This window comes from Lipotes vexillifer, unplaced genomic scaffold, assembly GCF_000442215.2.
Source record: "Lipotes vexillifer unplaced genomic scaffold, Lipotes_vexillifer_v1.1 scaffold714, whole genome shotgun sequence".
In the NCBI taxonomy this organism is placed as follows: domain Eukaryota; kingdom Metazoa; phylum Chordata; class Mammalia; order Artiodactyla; family Lipotidae; genus Lipotes; species Lipotes vexillifer.
Genome location: NW_006794736.1, coordinates 248,812 through 274,151, shown reverse-complemented (window position 1 = coordinate 274,151; position 25,340 = coordinate 248,812).

The window sequence follows — 25,340 nt, the reverse complement described above, 5'->3', positions numbered from 1 at the left end:
CAGGAATGCAGGCCACTAGGTCCTTTATTTTAGTCCAGTGAAACTGAGTTTGGGCTTATGACATCTAGAACTATGTTAATGAATTCATGCTTTAAGGCAGTAAGATTGTGATGATTTTCATATCAGCAATAGAAAACCGATACATGGTTTAATACAAATAAACTTCATGATTTTCCAAATTCAATAAGATTGTTGAAAAAGATTTACTTAAATTATTTTTATACAAAAAGAATCAGGAAATATAGAGAAAATGAGATATTATTAAAATCACCACACATAAATACAGTATTTAGGAAAGATTTCAAAGAAGCATATAAATCTTTTAAAGATTTCAAAGAAACATATACCTCGGTGGGAAAAATATTTTTTAATACATTGAAAGACAGATAAGGTGGTCTGAATAAATTGAGATGTTATTGGTCAGCATGGAAATATTTTTAAATGTCAAATTTCTACAAATTAATCTATAAATATTACTAATACATATTTTAGTTTGATTGTTTGGGGATTTAAATAAAGTTTCTCTAAAATATATATGGAATAATTATGGTCCAGAAAGAGCTAACTTTGGAGAATAAAATAGTGGCTATTGGTTATATAGATATTAGTACATTTTAATACAAAATGAATGTGATATTAGTGTGAGTACAATTATATGTGTAATGAAAGAAACAAGAAGTCCATCAAGGGATCCATGCTTATATAAGAATTTAATATACAGTAATGTTTAGAGAAAAATCCATGAGAAAATTGATGTATAATGGAAGATTTACAAAAATGTGTTTATTATACAGTATTCCTTCGGTATTCATGGGGGATTGGTTCCAGAATCTGCTGCAAATACCAAAATCTGCAGATGCTCAAGTCTCATACTCAGCCCTCCTTATCCTTGGCTTACACATCCAGGTAATTAGCCAGCCTTGAATGTGTACTATGTTTACAATCCACGGTTGGTTGAATTCATGAATGCCAAGCCTATGGATAAGGAGCACTGATTGTACAGAGGAAAATAAAATTGAATCTGACCTAAACAAAACACACACTTAAATAAAGCTTAAAATAAAATAAAGCTCAAATAGATTAAAAACTTGAATGAGAAGAAGAACACTATAAAGTAAATGGAAAAATGGGTGTTGTCTTTTTAAAAAATTTCTTTGAGATAAAATTTAGAAAAAAATAAAATTCATTCATTTTAAATGGATGAGTGTTAGCAAATTATACACCTGTGTGCCTACTAACATGATAACAGTTGTGTTGAACATTTCTCTCAACTCAGAAATATCTCCCTTGTGGTGATTACCCTACACTCATGGCCCAAGTCAACATTCCATATGTTTTTTGTCACTATATATTAGAATTGTCTTTTCTAGAGTTACATATATATAAATGTAAATATACAGGGCTTACACTTGATGTCTATCTTTGTTCCCTTAGAATAATGGCTTTGAAATTCATCCATATGCTTTGAGAATTATCAAATGATAATTCTTTTTTGTTTTTTTGTTGAATACTCTCCTGTTGTATAGACACACTAAAATTTGTTTATCCATTCACCTATTTTGCATTTGATTTTTTTTAGTTTACATTAATTTAAATTAAATATTCTATGGTTTGACTATTAATGTCCAAATCTTTGTGTGACCAAATTGCTCTGTTATTTATCTTGTTTAAATACATAATGGAATTGCTGAATCATGATATTTAATAAAAGAGATTAATTTTACAACAGAGTGTGAAAATATTTTCCAAAGTAATTATACCTTCCTTAACAGAATTTAAAATTGTCAGTCTTTCATTTTACTCATTCTAGTGGAAGTGCAGCAATAATACATTGTGAATAAATTTCCATTCTTGGAATAAAGTACATTTGGTCATGGTGTATTATTATTTCTTGTATTTCTGGATTATATTGTATTTTTTAATGTTTTAACATTTATTTTGCATGTATGTTCATGGGAGGTATGGTTGCGAAGTTTTATTGGTTTGTTGTATGGACCTACTTGAAATATTTTTCTTGTATTTTCTTTGGTTTTTGATTCAGGGAAATGCTGACATCATAAAATGTGTTTGGAATTTTTCTTCTTCCTCTATTTTCTGAATGATTTATGATAAGATTATTTTTTAATTAATTTTTAAACACTGGTAGAATTCATCAGAGAAACCGCCTCATTCTGAATTTTTCTGTGTGTGTGTGTGTGTGTGTGTGTGTGTGTGTGTGTGTGTGTATTTTAACTGCAAATACAATTGATTTAATGCATATAAGGATAGTCATCTATTTTTCCCTAAGAAAGCTTTGAAGTTGTATTTTTCAAGGAAGTTGTCTATTTGATACATGCTTATTAAATTTTGGAGCATAAAGTTATTATTATTATTCCTTTATTATCATTGTAGTATTTATAAGAATGGTAATGATAGCTCTTTTTTCTTTCCTAATTTTGGTGATTTGTGTCTTCTCTCTTTTTTCTTCCTCAATTTGGCTAAGCCTTATAAATTTTATTGATAAAAGAACCAGCTTCTAACCAATGATTCTCTTTATAGTTTTTTTTTCTAATTTAATTGATTTCTGTTTTTATCTTTGTAATCCTCTCAATTAATTATACGTAATTTGGTTTTAATTTCACTTTCTTTTTCTAGCTTCTGAAGGTAGAAATATGAATCATTATATTTCTTATGTTTTTCATAATAAAGGCATTTAAATCTATAAATTATCCTCTAATCATTGCCTTAGTTTTATTGCATACAAATATTTTATTTTGCTGTTTCAGTTATATATACTTTTAAATATATCTGTAATGTTATCAAGTATAAAATTTCTTTATATGAACGTTCCACCTGATCTTGATATTTTGGATTGGATATTCTATAAATATCAATCAGGCTGAGCTGATGAATATTGTTCAAGTCTACTTTTCTTAATTAAGTTTAATTATAATTAAAATTAATATAAAACTTTAAATTAATTTTAAATGTAAATTAAACATATGTTTAAATCATCTTATTAATTTTAATACGTTTAATTGGAATATCAATTACTGAGAAGTAAATATTGAAATCTCCAAATACTATTGGTAATATGTTTCTCTCTAATTTCTGGTCAGCATATGCTCCATGTATTTGGTAATGGTCTATGATTGGTTGCATATTCATTTGGACTATGTATTTTTCATGAATTGATTATCATTGAAATATCTTTTTTCCTTGGTAATATTTCTTGTCCTGTAGTCTACTGTATAATATTAAAATATTAACTTATGTTTTCTTATGATTAGGTATTTTATGATTCATCTTTTTGCAATATTCTACTATGTAATAAGCTGAATAATGGTTCCCAGATGATATCCATGTCCTAATATCTGGATGTTATGAGTATGATACATTGTGATGGTAAAAATTTGATTAAGTAAGTCTTTTGAAATTGAGAGATTATTTTAGATTATCCAAGTCAATCCACTGTAATCACAGGACTTCTTATAAAATGGGTACAAGGGAATCTAATTCAGAGAAAGAGATATGTAAATGGAAACAGACATTGCATCAATGAGCTTTGTAGAAGGAGGAATGGGCAGTGAACGAGCAACACAGGTAGACTCTAGAAGCTGAAAAAAGCAAAAGTAGACAAGGCCTTCTTAAATAAAATGCAAAATAAAATTTGTAAAGCAAAATAAAAGGACATGTTTCATGTTATTACCATTTAGTACTTTCATTCAATTGTTTGGTGGTATTCAAATTAAATACCTTCATTCAATGAAGTTAACATGCTAAAAACAGTTCCAGGAGAATATACAGGCATATCTTGTTTTATTGTCCTTTATTGCACTTTGCAGATACTACATTTTTTTTTTACAAATAGAAGGTTTGCGGTAACCCTGCTTCAAACAAGTCTATCACCCAATTTGTCCAAAAGCATTTGCTTACTTCATGCCTCTGTGTCACATTTTAGTAATTTCCACAATATTACAATCTTTTTCATTATTATTTTATTTGTTATGGTGATCTGTGATCAGTGATTTTTTTTACATCTTTATTAGAGTATAATTGCTTTACAATGGTGTGTCAGTTTCTGCTTTACAACAAAGTGAATCAGTTATACATATATATATATATGTTCCCATGTCTCTTCCCTGTTGCATCTCCCTCCCTCCAAACCTCCCTATCCCACCCCTCTAGTTGGTCACAAAGCACGGAGCTGATCTCCCTGTGCTATGCGGCTGCTTCCAGCTACCTATTTATTTTAAGTTTGGTAGTGTATATATGTCCATGTCACTCTCTCACTTTGTACCAGCGTGCCCTTCCCCTTCCTTGTATCTTCAAGCCCATTCTCTAGTAGGTCTGGATATTTATTACCATCTTGCCCCTAGGTTCTTCTGACCATTTTCCTTTTTTTTTTCTTTTTAGATTCCACATATATGTGTTAGCATACAGTATTTGTTTTTCTCTTTCTGACTTACTTCACTCTGTATGACAGTCTCTAGGTCCATTCACCTCACTACAAATAACTCAATTTCATTCCTTTTTATGGCTGAGTAATATTCCACTGTATATATGTGCCACATCTTCTTTATCCATTCATCTGTTGATGGACACTTAGGTTGCTTCCATGTCCCAGCTATTGTAAATAGAGCTTCAATGAATATTTTGGGACATGACTCTTTTTGAATTATGGTTTACTCAGGGTACAGGCCCAGTAGTGGGATTGCTGGGTCATATTTTACTTCTATATTTAGTTTTTTAAGGAACTTCCATACTGTGCTCCATAGTAGCTGTATCAATTTACATTCTCACCAACAGTGTAACAGGGTTCCCTTTTCTCCACACCCTCTCCAGGATTTATGGTTTGTAGATTATTTTGATGATGGCCATTCTGACCGGTGTGAGGTGATACCTCATTGTAGTTTTGATTTGCATTTCTCTAATAATTAGTGATGTCGAATATCTTTTCATGTGTTTGTTGGCAAACTGTATGTCTTCCTTGGAGAAATGTCTATTTAGGTCTTCTGCTCATTTTTGGATTGGGTTGTTTCTTTTTTTGATATTGAGCTGCAGGAGCTGCTTGTATATTTTGGAGATAAATGCTTTGTCAGTTGCTTCATTTGCAAATATTTTCTCCCATTCTGAGCATTGTCTTTTCATCTTGTTTATGGTTTCCTTAGCTGTGTAAAAGCTTTTATGTTTCATTAGGTCCCATTTGCTTATTTTTCTTTTTATTTCTATTTCTCTAAGAGGTGCGTCAAAAAGGATTTGCTGTGGTTTATGTCATGGAGTGTTCTGCTTATGTTTTCCTCTAAGAATTTGATGGTGTCTGGCCTTACATTTAGGTCTTTAATCCATTTTGAGTTTATTTTTGTGTATGCTTTTATGGACTGTTTTAATTTTATTCATTTACATGTAGCTGTCCAGTTTTCCCAGCACCACTTATTGAAGAGGCTGTCTTTTCTCCACTGTATATTCCTGCCTCCTTTATCAAAGATAAGTTGACCATAGGTGTGTGGGTTTATCTCTGGGCTTTCTATCCACTTTCATTGATCTACATTTCTATTTTTGTGCTAACATCATACTGTCTTTTTTTTTAAGAACATAATTGGAGTATAATTGCTTTACAATGGTGTGTTAGTTTCTGATTTATAACAAAGAGAATCAGTTATACATATATATATGTTCCCACATCTCTTCCCTCTTGTGTCCCCCTCCCTCCCACCCTCCTATCCCACCCCTCCATATGGTCAAAAAGCACCGAGCTGATCTCCCTGTGCTATGCAGCTCCTTGCCACTAGCTATCTACCTTACGTTTGGTAGTGTATATATGTCCATGCCTCTCTCTCGGTTTGTCACAGCTTCCCCTTCCCCTTCCCCATATCTTCAAGCCCATTATCTAGTAGGTCCGTGTCTTTATTCCTGCCTTACCACTAGGTTCTTCATGACATTATTTTTTCTTAAATTCCATATATATGTGTTGGCATACGGTATTTGTCTCTCTCTTTCTGACATACTTCACTCTGTATGACAGACTCTAGGTCTATCAACCTCATTACAAATAGCTCAATTTTGTTTCTTTTTATGGCTGAGTAATATTCCATTGTATATATGTGCCACATCTCCTTTATCCATTCATCTGATGATGGACACTTAGGTTGTTTCCATCTCTGGGCTATTATAAATAGAGCAGCAATGAACATTTTGGTACATGACTCTTTTTGAATTATGGTTTTCTCAGGGTATATGCCCAGTAGTGGGATTGCTGGGTTATATGGTACTTGTATTTGTAGTTTTTTAAGGAACCTCCATACTGTTCTCCACAGTGGCTGTGTCATTTCACATTCCCACCAAACCTGCAAGAGGGTTCCCTTTACTCCACACCTTTTCCAGCATTTATTGTTTCTAGATTTTTTGATGATGTCCATTCTGAAAGGTGTGAGATGATATCTCATTGTCATTTTGACTTGCATTTCTCTAATGATTAGTGATGTTGAGCATTCTTTCATGTGTTTGTTGGCAGTCAGTATATCTTCTTTGGAGAAATGTCTATTTAGGTATTCTGCCCAATTTTGGACTGGGTTGTTTGCTGTTTTATAATTAAGGTACATGAGCTGCTTACAAATTTTGGAGATAAATCCTTTGTCAGTTGATTCATTTGCAAATATTTTCTCCAATTCTGAGGGTTGTCTTTTGGTCTTGTTTATGGTCTCCTTTGCTGTGCAAAAGCTTTGAAGTTTCATTAGGTCCCTTTTGTTTATTTTTGTTTTTATTTCCATTTCTCTAGGAGGTGGGTCGAAAAGATCTTGCTGAAATTTATGCCATAGAGTGTCCTGCCTATAAATTCCTCTAAGAGTTTGAGAGATTATGGGCTTATATTTAGGTCTCTAATCCATTTTGAGCTTATTTTTGTGTATGGTGTTAGGGAATTATCTAATCTCATACTTTTATATGTACCTGTCCAGTTTTCACAGCACCACTTACTGAAGAGGCTGTCCTTTCTCCACTGTACATTCCTGGCTCCTTTATCAAAGATAAGGTGACCATATGTTCATGGGTTTACCTCTGGTTTACCTTTCTATCCTGTTCCATTGATCTATATTTCTGTTTTTGTGCCAGTATCATACTGTCCTGATTACTGTAGCTTTGTAGTATAGTGTGAAGTCAGGGAGCCTGATTCCTCCAGCTCCGTTTTTTGTTCTCAAGATTGCTTTGGCTATTTGGGGTCTTTGGTGTTTCCATACAAATTGTGAAATTTTTTGTTCTAGTTCTGTGAAAAATTCCAGTGGTATTTCTGTGAAAAATGCCAGTGGTAGTTTGATAGGGATTGCATTGAATCTGTAGATTGCTTTGGGTGGTAGAGTCATTTTCACAATGTTGATTCTTGTAATCCAAGAACATGGTATATCTCACCATCTATTTGTATCATCTTTAATTTCTTTCATTAGTGTCTTATAATTTTCTGCATACAGGTCTTTTGTCTCCTTAGGTAGGTTTATTCCTAGATATTTTATTAATTTAGTTGCAATGGTAAATGGGAGTATTTTCTTTATTTCACTTTCAGATTTTTCATCATTAATGTAGAGCAATGCCAGAGATTTCTGTGCATTAATTTTGTATCCAGCTACTTTATCAAATTCATTGATTAGTTCTAGTAGTTTTCTGGTAGCATGTTTAGGATTCTCTATGTATAGTATCATGTCATCTGCAAACAGTGACAGCTTTACTTCTTCTTTTCCGATTTGGATTCATTTTATTTCCTTTTCTTCTCTGATTGCTGTGGCTAATACTTCCAAAACTATGTTAAATAACAGTGGTGAGAGTGGGCAACCTTGTCTTCTTCCTAATCTTAGTGGAAATGCTTTCAGTTTTTCATCATTGAGGACGATGTTGGCTGTGGGTTTGTCATATATGGCCTTTATTATGTTGAGGAAATTTCCCTCTATGCCTACTTTCTGCAGAGTTTTTTATCATAAATGGGTGTTGAATTTTGTCAAAAGCTTTCTCTGCATCTATTGAGATGATCATATGGTTTTTCTCCTACAATTTGTTCATATGGCGTATCATGTTGATTGATTTGCATATATTGAAGAATCCTTGCATTCCTGGAATAAACACCACTTAACCATGTTGTATGATGTGTTCAATTTGCTGTTGGATTCTGTTTTCGAGTATTTTGTTGAGGATTTTTGCATCTATGTTCATCTATGTTCATCAGCAATATTGGTGTGTAGTTTTCTTTCTTTGTGACATCCTTGTTTGGTTTTGGTATCAGGGTGATGGTGGCCTCGTAAAATGAGTTTGGGAGTGTCCCTCCCTCTGCTATATTTTGGAAGAGTTTGAGAAGGATAGGTGTTAGCTCTTCTCTAAATGTTTGATAGAATTCACCTGTGAAGCCATCTTGTCCTAGGCTTTTGTTTGTTGGAAGATTTTTACCCACAGTTTCAATTTCAGTGCTTGTGATTAGTTTGTTCATATTTTCTATTTCTTCCTGATTCAGTCTTGGCAGTTTGTGAATTTCTAAGAATTTGTCCATTTCTTCCAGATTGTCCATTTTATTGGCATAGAGTTGCTTGTAGTAATCTCCCATGATCCTTTGTATTTCTGCATTGTCAGTTGTTACTTCTCCTTTTTAATATCTAATTCTATTGATTTGAGTCTTCTCCCTTTTTATCTTGATCAGTCTGGCTAATGATTTATCAATTTTGTTTCTCTTCTCAAAGAACCAGGTTTTAGTTTTACTAATCTTTGCTATTGTTTCCTTCATTTCTTTTTCATTTATTTCTGATCTGATTTTTATAATTTCTTTCCTTCTGCTAACTTTGGGGTTTTTCTATTCTTCTTTCTCTAATTGCTTTAGGCACAAGGTTAGGTTGTTTACTCGAGATGTTTCCTGTTTCTTAAGGTAGGATTGTATTGCTATAAACTTCCCTCTTAGAAATGCTTTTGCGGCATCCCATAGATTTTGGGTCATCATGTCTCCAGTTTTATTTGTTTCTAGGTATTTTTTTTAATTTCCTCTTTGATTTCTTCAGTGATCACTTCGTTATTAAGTATTGTATGGTTTAGACTCCATGTTTTTGTATTTTTTACAGATCTTTTCCTGTAATTGATATCGAGTCTCATAGCGTTGTGGTTGGAAAAGATACTTGATGCAATTTCAATTTTCTTAAATTTACCAATACTTGATTTGTGACCCAAGATATGACCTATCGTGGAGAATGTTCCACGAGCACTTGAGAAAAATGTGTATTCTGTGGTTTTTGGATGGAATGTCCTATAAATATCAATTAATTCCATGTTGTTTAATGTGTCATTTAAAGCTTGTGTTTTCTTATTTATTTTCATTTTTTATGATCTGTCCATTGGTGAAAGTGGGGTGTTAAAGTTCCCTACTATGAATGTATTACTGTCGATTTCTCCTTTTATGCCTGTTAGTATTTGCCTTATGTATTGAAGTGCTCCTATGTTAGGTGCATAAATATTTACAATTGTTATATCTTCTTCTTGGATCGATCCCTTGATCATTATGTAGTGCCCTTCTTTGTCTCTTCTAATAGTCTTTATTTTTAAGTCTAATTTGTCTTATATGAGAATTGCTACTCCAGCTTTCTTTTGGTTTCCATTTGCATGAAATATCTATTTCCACCCCCTTACTTTCAGACTGTATGTGTCTCTAGGTCTGAAGTGGGTTTCTTGTAGACAGCAATTATATGCGTCGTTTTTTGTATCCATTCAGCCACACTGTGTCTTTTGGTGGGAGTATTTAGTCGATTTATATTTAAGGTAATTATCGATATGTATGTTCCTATTCTCATTTTCTTAATTGTTTTGGGTTCGTTATTGTAGGTCTTTTCCTTCTCTTGTGTTTCTTTCCCAGAGAAGTTCCTTTAGCGTTTGTTTTAAAGCTGGTTTTTTGGTGCTGAACTCTTTCCTCTTTTGCTTTTCTGTAAAGGTTTTAATTTCTCCATCAAATCTGAATGAGATCCTTGTGGGGTAAAGTAATCTTGGTTGTAGGTTTTTCTCCTTCATCACTTTAAATATGTCCTGCCACTCCCTTCTGGCTTGCAGAGTTTCTGCTGAGAGATCAGCTGTTAACCTTATGGGGATTCCCTTGTGTGTTATTTGTTGTTTTTCCCTTGCTGCTTTTAATATGTTTTCTTTGTATTTAATGTTTGACAGTTTGATTAATATGTGTCTTGGCGTATTTCTCCTTGGATTTATCCTGTATGGGACTCTCTGTGCTTCCTGGACTTGATTAACTATTTCCTTTCCCATATTAGGGGAATTTTCAACTATAATCTCTTCAAATAGTTTCTCAGTGCCTTTCTTTTTCTCTTCTTCTTTGGAAAACCCACAATTCGAATGTTGGCACGTTCAATGTTGTCCCCAATGTCTCTGAAACTGTCCTCAGTTCTTTTTATTCTTTTCTCTTTGTTCTGCCCTTCAGTAGTTATTTCCACTATTTTATCTTCCAGGTCTCTTATCCATACTTCTACCTCAGTTATTCTGCTATTGATCCCATTTAGAGTATTTTAAATTTCATTTATTGTGTTGTTCATCATTGCTTTTTCATCTTTAGTTCTTCTAGGTCTTTGTTAAATGTTTCTTGCATTTTCTCTATTCTATTTCCAAGATGCTGGATCATCTTTACTATCATTAGTAAATTGAATTTTTTTTCTAGTAGACTGCCTATTTCCTCTTCATTTGTTACGTCTAGTGGGTTTTTATTTTGCTCCTTCATTTGCTGTGTGATTTTCTGTCTTCTCTTTTTGCTTATCTTACTGTGTTTGGGGTCTACTTTTTGTAGGTTGCAGATTCGTAGTTCCCGTTGATTTTGCTGTGTGTCCCCAGTGGCTAAAGTTGGTTAAGTGGGTTATATAGCCTTCCTCTTGGAGGGGACTAGTGCCTGTGTTTTGGTGGATGAGGCTGGATCTCCTCTTTTTGGTTGGCAGGTCCACGTCTGGTGGTGTTTTTTTCAGTGTCTGTGGACTTATTATGATTTTAGACAGCCTCTCTGCTAACAGGTGGGATTGTGTTCCTGTCTTGCTAGTTGTTTGGCATAGGGTGTCCAGCACTGAAGCTTGCTGGTCGTTGAGTGAAGCTGGGTGCTGGTATTGAGATGGAGATCTCTGGGAGACTTTCACCATTTTATATTGTGTGGAGCTGGGAGGTCTCCTGTGGACCAGTGTCCTGAGGTTGGCTCTCCCACCTCAGAGGCACAGCAGTGACTCCTGTCAGCCTTTCATCCACACAGCTCAGAATAAAAGGGAGAAAAGTAGAAAGAAAGAAAGAGGATAAAATAAAGATAAAATAAAATAAAGCTATTAAAATTTAAAAAAATTAATTATTAATATTTTTAAAAGAAAAAGAAAAAAATAATAAAAAACAGAAGGATAGAACCCTAGGACAAATGGTGAAAGCAAAGCTATACAGACAAAAATCTCACACAGAATCATAAACATACACACTCACAAAAAGAGGAAAAGGGGAAAAAATAATAAATGTTGGTCTCAAAGTCCACCTCCTCCGTTTGGGATGATTCATTGTCTATTCAGGTATTCCACAGATGCAGGGTACATAAAGTTGATTGTGGAGCTTTAATCTACTACTTCTGAGGCTGCTGGGAGAAATTTCAATTTCTCTTCTTTGCACAGCTCATAGGGCTTAGCTTTGGATTTGGCCCCAACTCTGAATGTAGGTCAGCGGAGGGCATCTGTTCTTCGCTCAGAGAGGATGGGGTTAAAGAATAAGCTGACTCGGGGCTCTGGCTCACTCATTCCGGAGGGAGGGAGTGATGCGATTGCTGGGTGAGCCTGTGGTGGCAGAGGCCGGTGGGACATTTCACCAGCCTGATGCGCGCCGTGCATTCACCTGGGGAGGTTGTCCCTCTATCACGGGGCCCTGGCGGTGGCAGGCTGCACAGGCTCCCCGGAAGGGAGGTGTGGATAGTGACCTGTGCTCACACACAGGCTTCTTGGTGGTGGCAGCAGCAGCCTTAGCATCTCATACCCGTCTCTGGGGTCTGTGCTGTTAGCAGCGTCTTGGGCCCGTTTCTGGAGCTCCTTTAAGCACTGCTCTTAATACCCTCTCCTCATGCACCAGGAAACAAAGAGGGAAGAAAAAGTCTCTTGCCTCTTTGGCATGTCCAGACATTTCCCCGGACTCCCTCCAGGCTAGCCATGGCCCACTAACCCCCTGCAGGCTGTGTGCACGCCACCAACCCCAGTTCTCTCCCTGCATTCTGACCGAAGAACCTCAGCCCTCAGCTCCGCCCACCCCAGTGGATGTACAGACAAGCCTCTTGGGCTGGTGAGTGCCCGTCAACACCAATCCTTTGTGCGGGAATCTCTCTGCTTTGCCCTCTGCACCCCTGTTGTTGTGGTCTCCTCCGCGGCTCTGAAGTTTCCCCCGTCTGCCACCCACAGTCTGCGCCTACAAAGGGGCTTCGTATTGTGTGGAAACCTTTCCTCCTTCACAGCTCCCTCCCACTGGTGCAGGTCCCATCCCTATCCTTTTGTCTCTGTTTTTTCTTTTTTTCTTTTGCCCTACCCAGGTATGTGGGGGGTTTCTTGCCTTTTGGGAGGTCTGAGGTCTTCTGCCAGCATTCAGTAGGTGTTCTGCAGGAGTTGGTCCATGTGTAGATGTATTTTTGGTGTATCTGTGGGGAGGAAGGTGATCTCCACATCTTACTCTTCTGCCATCTTCCCCCTCTCTTGTTGGAAGGTTTTTAATCACAGTTTCATTTCAGTGTTTGTGATTGATTTGTTCATATTTTCTATTTATTCCTGGTTGAGTCTCGGAAGCTTGTATATTTCTAAGAATTTGTCCATTTCTTCCAGGCTGTCCATTTTATTGGCATAAAGTTGCTTGTAGTAATCTCTCATAATCCTTTGTATTTCTGCAGTGTCAGTTGTTACTTCCCCTTTTTCATTTCTAATTCTATTGATTTGAGTCTTTTCCTTTTTTTTTTTTTTTGGTAAGTCTGGCTAATGGTTTATCAATTTTGTTTATCTTCTCAAAGAACCAGCTTTTAGTTTATTGATCTTTGCTATCATTTCCTTCATTTCTTTTTCATTTATTTCTGATCTGATCTTTATGACTTCTTTCCTCCTGCTGTCTTTAGGGTTTTTTATTCTTCTTTCTCTAATTGCTTTAGGTTTAAGGTTAGGATGTTTATTTGAGATGTTTCTTGTTTCTTATGGTAGGGTTGTATAGGTATAAACTTCCCTGTTACAACTGTTTTTGCTGTGTCCCATAGGTTGGATCATTCTGTTTTCATTGTCATTTGTGTCTAGGTATTTTTTGATTTCCTCTTCGATTTCTTCAGAGGTCTCTTCGTTATTTAGCATCCATGTGTTTGTATTTCTTACAGATTTTTTCTGTAATTGATATCTAGTTTCATAGCATTGTGGATGGAAAAGACACTTGATATGATTTCAATTTTCGTAAATTTACCAAGGTTTGATTTGTGACCCAAGATATGGTCTATCCTGGAGAATATTCCATGAGCACTTGAGAAGAATGTGTATTCTGTTATTTTTGAATGGAATGTCCTATAAATATCAATTAAATTCATCTTGTTTAATGTATCATTTAAAGCTTGTGTTTCCTTATTTATTTTCATTTTGTATGGTCTGTCCATTGGTGAAAGTAGGGTGTTAAAGTCCCCTACTATGATTGTGTTATAGCGATTTCCCCTTTTATGCCTGTTAGTATATGCCTTATGTATTGAGGTGCTCCTATGTTGTGTGCATAAATATTTACAATTGTTATATCTTCTTCTTGGATCGATCCCTTGATCATTATGTAGTGTCCATCTTTGTCTCTTGTTGTAGTCTTTGTTTTAAAGTTTATTTTGTCTGATATGAGAATTGCTACTCCAACTTTCTTTTGATTTCTATTTGCATGGAATATATTTTTCCATCCACTAACCTTCAGTTTGTATGTGTCCCTTGGTCTGAAGTGGGTCTCTTGTAGACAGCATATAAACGGGTCTTGTTTTTGTATCCATTCAGCCAGTCTATGTCTTTTGGTTAGAGCATTTAATCCATTTACATTTAAGGTAGTTATCGATATGTATGTTCCTATTCCCATTTTTTTAATTGTTTTGGGTTTATTACTGTCGATCTTTACCTTCTCTTGGTTGTATCCTGCCTAGAGAAGTTCCTTTTGCATATGTTGTAGAGCTGGTTTGGTGGTGCTGAATACTCTTAGCTTTTGCTTGTTTGTAAAGCTTTTAATTTCTCCATCAAATCTGAGTGAGATCTTTGCTGGCTAGAGTAATCTTGGTTGTAAGTTTTTCTCCTTCATCACTTTAAATATGTCCTGCCAGTCCCTTTAGGCTTGCAGAGTTTCTGCTGAAAGATGAGCTGTTGACCTTATGGGGATTCCCTTATGTGTTACTAGTTGTTTTTCCCTTACTGTTTTTAATATCTGTTCTTTACATTTAATATTTTATAGTTTTATTAATATGTTTCTTGGTATGTTTCTCTTTGGATTTATCCTGTATGGGACTCTCTGTGTTTCCTGGACCTGACTAACTATTTCCTTTCCCACATTAGGGGAATTTTCAACTATAATCTCTTCAAATATTTTCTCAGTCCCTTTCTTTTCCTCTTCTTCTTCTGGTACCCCTATAATTCAAATGTTGTTGTGTTTAATGTTGTCACAGAGGTCTCTGAGATTGTCCTCAATTCTTTTCATTCATTTTTTCTTTATTCTGCTCTGTTGTAGTTATTTCCACTATTTATCTTCTAGGTTACTTATCCGGTTTTCTGCCTGAGTTATTCTTCTATTGATCCCTTCTAGAAAACTTTTAATTTCATTTATTGGGTTGTTCATCTCTGTTTCTTTGCTCTTTATTTCCTCTAGGTCCTTGTTAAACGTTTCTTCTATTTTCTCCATTCTATTTCCAATATTTTGGATCATCTTTACTATCTATTATTCTGAATTCTTTTACAGGTAGATTGCCTTTTCCTCTTCATTTGTTAGGTCTGGTGGGTTTTTGCCTTGCTCTTTATATGTGTTTCTTGCTCCTTGCTCCTTGTGTGTTTCTCTGTTTTCTCATTTTGCTTAACTTACTGTGTTTGGGATCTCCTTTTCACAGGCCACAGGTTCGTAGATTCCATTGTTTTTGGTGTCTGTACCCAGTGGCTAAGGTTGGTTCAGGGGATTGTGTAGGCTTCCTGGTGGAGGGAAGTAGTGTCTGTTTTCTGGTGGATGAGGCTGGATTGTCTTTCTGGGGGGCAGATCCACTTCTGGTGATGTGTTTTGGGGTGTGTGGCCTTATTATGATTTTAGGCAACCTCTGTGCTAATGGATGGGGTTGTGTTCCTGTCTTGTGAGTTGTTTGGCATAAGGTGTCCTGCACTGAGCTTTCTGGTCATTGAGTGAAGCTGGGGCTTGGCATTGAGATGGAGATCTCTGGGAGATGTTCGTCATTTGATATTACATGGAGCTGGGAGGTCTCCTGTGGAACTTGGCTTTCCCACCTCAGTGGCACAGCTTTGACACCTGGCTCGAGCACCAAGACCCTGTCCTCCACACGGCTCCAAATAAAAGGGAGAAAAAAAGAAAGAAGATAAAATAAAATAAAATAAAATAAAGTAAAGTAAAATAAAGTTATTAAAATGTAATATAATTAAGAAAAAATATATGTAATTAAAAAAAATCGAGAGAACCCTAAGACAAATGGTAAAAGCAAAGCTATGCAGACAAAATCACACACATAAGCATACACATACACACTCACAAAAAGAGAAAAAGGGGAGGAAAAAAAATATATATATATATAGTTGCTCCCAAAGTCCACTGCCTCAATTTGGGATGATTTGTTTTCTATTCAGGTATTCCACAGATGCAGGGTACATCAAGTTAATTGTGGAGATATAATCCACTACTCCTGAGGCTCCTGGGAGAAATTTCTCTTTCTCTTCTTTGTTCGCACAGTTCCTGGTGTTCAACTTTGGATTTGAACCCACCTCTGAGTGTAGGTCACCTGAGGGCGTCTGTTTTTCACTCAGATAGGATAGGGTTAAAGGAGTAGCTGATTCAGGGGCTCTGGCTCACTCCAGCTGGGGTTAGGAGGTGTATGGATGTGGGGCAATCCTGCAGTTGCAGACACCGGCATGACATTGCACCAGCTTGAGGCATGCTGTGCATTCTCCTGGGGTAGTTGTCCCTGGATCACGGGACACTGGCAGTGGCAGGTTGCACAGGTTCCCAAGAGGGGAGGTGTGGATGGTGACCTGTGCTTGCACACAGGCTTCTTGGTGGCTGCAGCAGCAGCCTTAGTGTCTCATGCCCATCTCTTGGGTCTGCACTGATAGCCGTGGCTCACGCCCATCTCTAGAGCTCCTTTAAGTGGTGCTCTTAATCCCCTCTCCTGTGCATCAGGAAACAAAGAGGCATAAAACGTCTCTTGTCTCTTAGGTAGCTCCAGACTTTTTCCCAGACTCCCTCCCGGCTAGCTGTGATGCAGTAGCCGCCTTCAGGCTGTGTTCATGCAACCAACCCCAGTCCTCTCCCTGGAATCTGACCTCCGAAGCCGGAGCCTCAGCTGCCAGCCACTGCCCGCCCCAGTGGGTTAGCAGAGAAACATCTCGGGCTGGTTAGTGCTGGTTGGCACCGACCCTCTGTGCAGGAATCTCTCCACTTCGCCCTCTACATCCCTGTTGCTGTGCTCCCCTCCGTGGCTCTGAAGCTACCCCCCTCCACCGCCAGCTGTCTACGCCTGTGATGGGGCTTCCTAGTGTGTGGAAATCTTTCCTCCTTCACAGCTCCCTACCACTGGTGCAGGTCCTGTCCCTATTCTTTGTCTCTGTTATTTCATTTTTCTTTTGCCCTACTCAGGTATGTGTGGAGTTTCTTGCCTTTTGGGAGGTCTGAGGTCTTCTGCAGCATTCAGTAGGTGTTCTGTAGGAGCTGTTCCTCATGTAAATGTATTTCTGATATATTTGTGGGGAAGAAGATGATCTCTGCATCTTACTCTTCCGCCATCTTGAAGCTTCTCCATCAGTGATTTTTGATGTTACTATTGTAATTATTTTCAGGTGCCACAAACCATGCTCATATATGATGGCAAGCAAATGTTTTGTGTATTCTGACTGCTCCACAAACTTGCTCTTCCCACATCTATCTCCCTCTCCTCGGGTCTGCCTGTTCCCTGAAACACAACAGTAAAAATATTAGGTCAATTAATAACCCTTCAATAATCTCTAAGTGTTCAAGTGAAAGGAAGAGTCATGCATATCTCATTTTAAATCAAAAGATTAAGCTTAGTGAGTAAGGCATGTCAAAAACTGAGATAGAGTGAAAACTAGGCTTCTTGTGCTAAACAGTTGGCCAAGTTTTAAATGTAAAGGAAAAGTTCTTGAAGGAAATTAAAAATGCTACTCCAGTGGATACATGAATGATCAGGAAGAAAAATAACCTTATTGCTGATATGGAGAATGTTTTAGTGGCCCGAATAGGTCAAACCAACCACAACAATCTCTGAAGCCAAAGCCTAATATAGAGCAAGATCCTAACTCTCTTCAAGTCTATGAAAGTTGAGAGAGTGAGGAAGCTTCAGAAAAAAAGTTTGAAGTTAGCAGAAGTTGGTTCATAAAATTTAAAGAAAGAATCCCACTTGCTAGAATAAAAGTGCAAGGAGAAGCATCAGGTGCTGATGTAGAAGCTGCAGCAAGTTATCCAGAATATTTGGCTAAAATAATTAATGAAAGTGGCTACACTAGACAACAGATGGTCAATGTAAATTAAACAATTTCTGTTGGAAGGAGATGCCATCTAGGACTTTCATAGCTAGAGAGTAGAAGTCAATGCCTGGCTTCAAAGCTTCAAAGTACAGGCTGACTCTCCTGTTAGGGGCTAATGCAGCTGGTGACTTTAACTTGAAACTAATGCTTATTTACCATTCTGAAAATCCTAAGGCCCTTGAGAATTATGCTAAATATATTTTGCTTCTATGCTATAAATGGAATAATAAACAATAGATGACAGATGACAGCACATCTGTTTACAACATGGTTTACTGAACATTTTAAGCCCACTGTTGAGACCTACTGCTCAGAAACAAAGTTTTTTTTCAAAATATTACTGCCCATTGATAATGCACCCAAGAGCTCTACTGAAGATGTACCATAAGATTAAAGTTTTCATCCCTGCTAACATGACATCCATTTTACAGCCCATGGATCAAGAAGTGATTTTAATTTTCAAGCCTTATTTTTTAAGAGATATATATTTCATAAAGGTATAGTTGCCATAGATAGTGATTCTTCTGATGGATCTGGGAAAAGTCAATTGAAAACTTTCTGAAAAGGATCCAGTACTCTAGATGTCATTAATAACATTTGTGATCACGGGAAGGGTCAAAATAGCAACATTAACAAGAGTTTGGTAAAATTTGATTCCTATTCTCATGGATGACTTGCTATGATTCAAGACTTCAGTGGAGGAAGTAGCTACAGTTGTAGTGAAAATAGCAAGAAAACTAGAATTATAATTGGAGCATGAAGATCTGACTGAATTGCTACAATCTAATGATACAAATTGAAGGATGAAAAGTTGCTTCTTATGAACAAAGAAAGTGGTTTCTTGAGATGGAATCTATCATTGGTGAAGATGCTGGGAAGATCATTGAAATGACAACAAAACATTTAGAATATTACATAAACTTAGTTGTTAAAGCAGTGGCAGGTTTTGAGAAAACTGACTCCAGTTATGAAAGAAGTTCTACTGTGGGTAAAATGTTATTGAGCAGCAGTACATGCTATGGAAATATCATTGATTAAAGGAAGAGTCGATTAATGTGAAAAAGTTCACTGATCTCTTATTAAAAGAAAGTGCTACAGCCACCCCAACTTTTAGCAACCAGTATCCTGATCAATCAGCTGCCATAAACATTGAAGTAAGACCTTCAATTAGCAAAAAGGTTAAGACTAACTGAAGGCTCAGATGATGGTGAGCATCCTTTAGCAATAAAGTATTTTTAAATTATGGTATGTACACTTCTTTTTTTATTTTTTATTTTTTGCAGTACACGGGCCTCTCACTGTTGTGGCCTCTCCCATTGCAGAGCACAGGCTCCAGACGCGCAGGCTCAGTGTCCATGGCTCACTGGCCCAGCCGCTCTGCGGCATGTGGGATCTTCCCGGACTGGGGCACAAACCCGTGTCCCCTGAATCAGCAGGCGGACTTTCAACCACTGCTCCACCAGGGAAGCCCATGTACATTGTTTTTAAACATAATGTCATTGCACACTTGGTAAACTACAGTATAGTGTAAATATAACTTTTATATGCACTGGGAAACCAAAAACAAAAATTGTGTTACTCTTTTTATGGCAAAATTAGCTTTTCTGTAGTGGTCTAGAACTGAACACACAATGTCTTTAAGGTATGCCTGCATTTCCATGTCTAAATATGACATGAGAATAGCATGTGAAAATTTAAAGATCTTCTACAAATCAAAAAGAAAAGGCAAGAATATTAGTGAAAAACAAAGGTCAACACAAGTTGAAAATTGAAAATATGAGGAAAATAATGAAAAGTTTAAAGATTTTGATAGTTAATTTTATGTGTCAACTTGACTGGTTATGGAGTGCCCAGATTAAGAATTTTTTTCTGGATGTGTCTAAGAGAATGTTTTTCAATGAAATTAACATTTGAACTGGTGGATGAAGTAAACTAGATTGCCTTCTTTGATGTGAGTGGTTATGATTCAATCTGTTGAATGGCATAAAGGCAGAGGAAGAAGGAATTCATTACTTTTGATTTCTGCCTGCCTGGTTGAGTTCGGAATTATCTTTTCTGGTCCGTAGACCGGGATTTATACCACTGATACTCCTGGTTCTCAGGACTTCAGACTTGGACTGAATTACACCACTGTTTTCCTGAATCTCCAGATTTTAAATAGATATACAGAAAAAGTTTGTGTTTACCAGAGGGGAAGGGGTTGGGTGAATGGGCAAAAGAGATGAAAGGGATTAAGTGGTAAAAACTTCCAGTTATAAGATAAATAAGTCACAAGGATGTAATGTACAGCATGGGGAATATACTCAACAACATTGTAATAATTTTGTGTAGTGACAGATGCTTATTAGACATACTTAATTGTGGTGATCATTTCATAATGTATAAAAATTTCAAATCACTATGCTGTATGTATGAAATTAATAATATAGTAAGTCAATTATATTCAATTAAAAATTTAAAAAGGAAGCATAGTAAGCTGTGACATATTTTGTGTTGTTTGGCATTCTCCTTCTCACTGGTTGGAGTGCAGATGAAATGCCTGGTGTTTTAGATTGATTTTTTTGTTCATGAAAGAATGATAAAGAGAATTGCAAAGGCATTTGACGTCTTTGTGAAAATGAATTAAACAACTGCCAACCTTCAGAAATCTTATTGGCTGTTAATTGTAGCAAACATAGTCATTTCTGAAACAACAAACTAAGGCAGAATGAGATACACTTTGCAAAGTCTAGCCTAGGATCAGTGGAAGAATTGGAATTCCTGAGCTCTGCTATTTTATCACACTAAAGTGAAAGTGCAGCAGTGGAAACGTCATGCATTTTGGAAACATAAACTGTGTGGTCAAGTCTCATTCTTTACAATTGCTGTTTAGGTAACCCCAAGAAAATCACATAAACCACTTCTGCCTCAGTATCTCCATCCATATTATTAGAAAAATATTATATCCTTACATTTTTTAGATTTAATAAAGATAATGCACTTTAGATGCTTGGCATTTATTTGTTTACTTTCCCTTTGAACAAAAACCTTTAGTTGTATCAAGGGAATAATTCAAAATGACCAAAAAATTTGCCTCTGCACCTGGAAAGCTGCCTTAGGTTAGTTACCTAAGGTAGGATTCAGGCTGACAATGATAAAAAAGAAAAAAAAAAAAAAAAAAAAAAAAAAAAAGATGGCTAATCAAAACTACAAGTCTGTTTCTGTTTGCTCTGAGAATCATATAAAATGACAAAAAAAATAAACACATAAAAGCAAATGAGAGAGAAGACAAATTATCTGTGAATGAGAAATTTCTGCCTATTCACGGATAAAGTAGATCATCCAGACACCAGTACCTATAAGTGACAACTGCAGTAGAGAGGAGAGTTTCTCTGGATGACCAGAAGAATCACAAAAATGATAGCACAGAGGGAGAATGTGAGAATGGAAGCTGTAACAGGGGTTTGGTTGAAATGCTGAATATTGAATTAATCCACCAGTCCAAATCTCTATATTCTTCTCTTAGCTTCACCATTTCCTCACCCATTCCCAAGAGGAATAAAAGAGAACCACAGCATCATAACACCATACATTATCAAATACAGGCTAGTATTTAAAGAAAAATGTCTTAAAAAGAATTAGAACTGCTCAAGTGAGCTTTGGATTCCTAGAGAAAAGTACACCCATGCTAGAATTTGGTCATCTCCAGTCTAAAGATGAGGTTTCTGATTTTGACTATGAAATAAGTATTTTTAACTTCAAACTTGACACAAGTTCCAAGAAAATTCAATAAACTTTCCCTGTCATGGGAGTGTCTTGAAGAATAAAACATGATTCCATGGACAGAATAGTATAGATACAAATAAACAGTTATCTTAAAAATGGAAAAAATAAAGTAAAATCAATGTCATTTCAGAAGTCTGTTTCCTCATAAATAAAAAATCTATGTTTTATTGTGAAATACAGAAATATTTATAGGTATTAGAATTATAATAGTAAAAGGAAAAAACAAACTTATGAATCCAGTACCAATGTTTAAATAAAAATTACCAATAGCAGAGTTCTGCTTCAAGTAATATTACCTCATATTAGATTAATCATTCTACAAATACAAGTAATAAATCTGAACAAAACACTAAAATCAACCACATGAAGGCACTGGAAAGTTGAAAAAAGCAGGCAGAAACTAGAAGGCAGTTGATGGCTGAATGATGGGTAATGTAATGACTAGGAATTGTGTTTTGTGACTTTTCTTCAGAATATTCTCCGCAAGCTGTGTGGTTCAAGGTGGCATGAGGTCATGCTGAACTGAACTGAAGAATAGAGTTGGAGCTTCCAGAACACATGGAAAGTAAAGAAGTAAATCTTAGAAAGAAGGAAAATGTAGAAAAATAAATCCCCAAATCTTTGTTGACACTTCACTGAAAAACTTTAGCTAAGTTCTGAACTATAGTTCATGGGTAAGTTGCCAGAAACTTCCTGAGGAATGCAAAGCTGAAAGTCTAGAGATACTGAACAACTGCTACACCATGTAAGGGAGAAGTATTTCAAAGTTAAATTCAACTAAGTTCACTGTCTGGTAGAATAAAAATCAACACTTCACAGGAAGATAGCAGAATCCCAAATGTCTATGCTCTATTAGTCACAATATCATGTACACAATAAAAATTTATTAGACATGAATAGAAACAAAAACAGGTGACCTATAATCAATAGACAAGGCAATCAATTGAAATTGACACAGAAATGACACAGATGTTAGAATTAGTAGACAAAGACTTTAATGTAGCTATCATAAACATGTTTGAACTTAAAGAAAATTTATATAATAATGAATAAACAAGTAGAATACTCATGCCAAAATGGAAAATATATCTTAAAATAAGAGGTATTCTAGAATTAATATTTATAAAATATGAAATTAAAATTTTACTGTAAGAATTTAATTACATATTGAAGTCAGAAGAAAGGGTCAGTTAAGCTGAACATAGACCAACAGAAATTATCCAATCCTAATAATTGAGAGATACATATTTATTTTAAATACAAATTTTCTCAGTGAACTGTGTGAATATATAAACTCATTTCATGTATGTTCAAATGAAGTCAAAGAAGGAGGAAGAGAGAAAATGGGGTAGAAAAAAATATTTGAAGAAATAATGTTCCAAAACTTCTAAATTTGTTGACTAACATAGAAGTTTATATTCAAGAAGCTGAAGAAACTCCAGTTAGTATAAATACAAAGGGAATGACACCTAGGCATATTAGAGTCAAATTTTGAAAATCCAAAGATTAAAAAAAAAAATCATTAAAACATGGAAGAGGAAGTACTACAGTACATATAGGGAGACAATATTAAGAAAGGCATCTGAATTGTTTTTCCAGAAAAAAATGTAAAAGAGAATAAAATAGAAAGAAAAAAAAACCTTTATAGAGCAAAGAAAACAAGAAAAAAATACAGCAAGAAACCCTGTTAACTCCAAATTCTGAATCCAGCAAAACTACCTTTCATATGTGGGCAAAATAAGCTTTCTATAGATAAACAAAATAGGAGTAAATGTGCCACTAGTGGAGCTGCACTACAAATAACAGTAAATAGATTATTTACAATAAAGAGAAATGAGACCAGATCAAATATGGGGTTATAGGAAGAAATGAGGAGCACCCAAAATATAAATATAATACAGTGTTCTATGTTTTGTAACATAAGTAGAGGCATTATACATGAAAACAATATCACAAAATATGGGAGCAGTTGGATCTTTCTGTGGCAAGGTTTTAACATTTTATAAACTAGGTTAAGGTTGCATTTTCTAACTTTTTATTTGATATTGGAGTATAGTTGATTAACAATGTTGTGACAGTTTTGGGTGTACAGCAAAATGATTCAGTTATACATATACATGTATCTATTCTGTATCAAATTCTTTTTCCATTTAGGTTGTTACATAATATTGAGCAGAGGTCCGTGTGCTATATAGTAGGTCCTTGTTGGTTATCCATTTTAAGTATAGCAGTATGTATATGTCAATCCCAAACTCCCTAAGTATCCCTTCCCTCCCCTTCCCTCTGGTAACCATAAGTACATTCTCTAAGTCTGTGAGTCAATTTCTGTTTTATAAATAAGTTCATTTGTATTATTTCTTTTTAGATTACATTTATAAGTGATATCATATGATATTTTTCTTTCTCTGTCTGACTTACTTCACTCAGTATGACAATCTCTAGGTCCATCCATGTTGCTGCAAATGGCATTATTTCATTCTTTTTAATGGCCTAGTAATATTCCATTGTATATATGTGCCACATCTTCTTTATTCATTCCTCTGTCGATGGACATCTAGGTTGCTCCCATGTCTTGCTTATTGTAAACAGTGCTGCAATGAACACTGAAGTGCATAAGGATGCATTTTTCTTAATTCCTAAAGAAATAACTAAAAAAATGTTAGAAGGCATGGCTGTAAATTCAAGAGAAAAAAATACACCAGAATAGTAAAAACAAAACCAAACAAAACACTAGATTAACTCTAATAAAGACAAGAAAGAAGGATTAGTTAGCGGGAGATTGTACTAATAGAAAACAAATAGTAAAATTGTGGACCTCAATCCAACAATTTATATTTACTTTTTAAAATGACCCAGCAATCCCACTACTGAGCATATACCCTGAGAAAACCATAATTCAAAAAGAGTCATGTACCAAAATGTTCATTGCAGCTGTATTTACAATAGCCAGAACATGGAAACAACCTAAGTGTCCATCAACAGATGAATGGATAAAGAAGATGTGGCACATACATACAATGGAATATTACTCAGCCATAAAAAGAAATGAAACTGAGTTATTTGTAGTGAGGTGGATTGACCTAGAGACTGTCATACAGAGTGAAGTAAGTCAGAAAGAGAAAAACAAATACCATATGCTAACACATATATATGGAATCTAAGAAAAAAACAAAGGTGAAGGGGTATGAAGAACCTAGGGGTAAGACGGGAATAAAGACACCAACTTACTAGAGAATGGACTTGAGGATATGGGGAGGGAGAAGGGTAAGCTGTGACAAAGTGAGAGAGTGGTGTGAACATATATACACTACCAAACATAAAATAGATAGCTAGTGGAAAGAAGTCACATAGCACAGAGAGATCAGCTCGGTGGTTTGTGACCTCCTAGAGGGGTGGGATAGGGAGGGTGGGAGGGAGACACAAAAGGGAAGAAATATGGGAACATATGTATATGTATAACTTATACACTTTGTTATAAAGCAGAAACTAGCACACCATTGTAAAGCAATTATACTCCAATAAAGATGTTAAAAAAAAAAACTATCAGTGCTATAAAGACTGAAAATAAAAGGCAGAATAGAATGGATAAAAAAGCTAGATATGTGTATTCTGTCTGTAGGGTCATATTTTGGATTTATAACACTGATAGGGTTAAAGCAAAATGATGGAAAATGAGATGTACTGTGCAATACTAGAAAACTTTATGATTGTAAAAATAGCAAAAAAATTACATATCTAAACAACTGTTTTCAGAGATGACAAAATTTTCAAATATCAGAAAGTTATAATTACCTAATGAATTCACCTAATACATTAATTTCCAAAAAGGAAAAAGGAAAAAAAAAT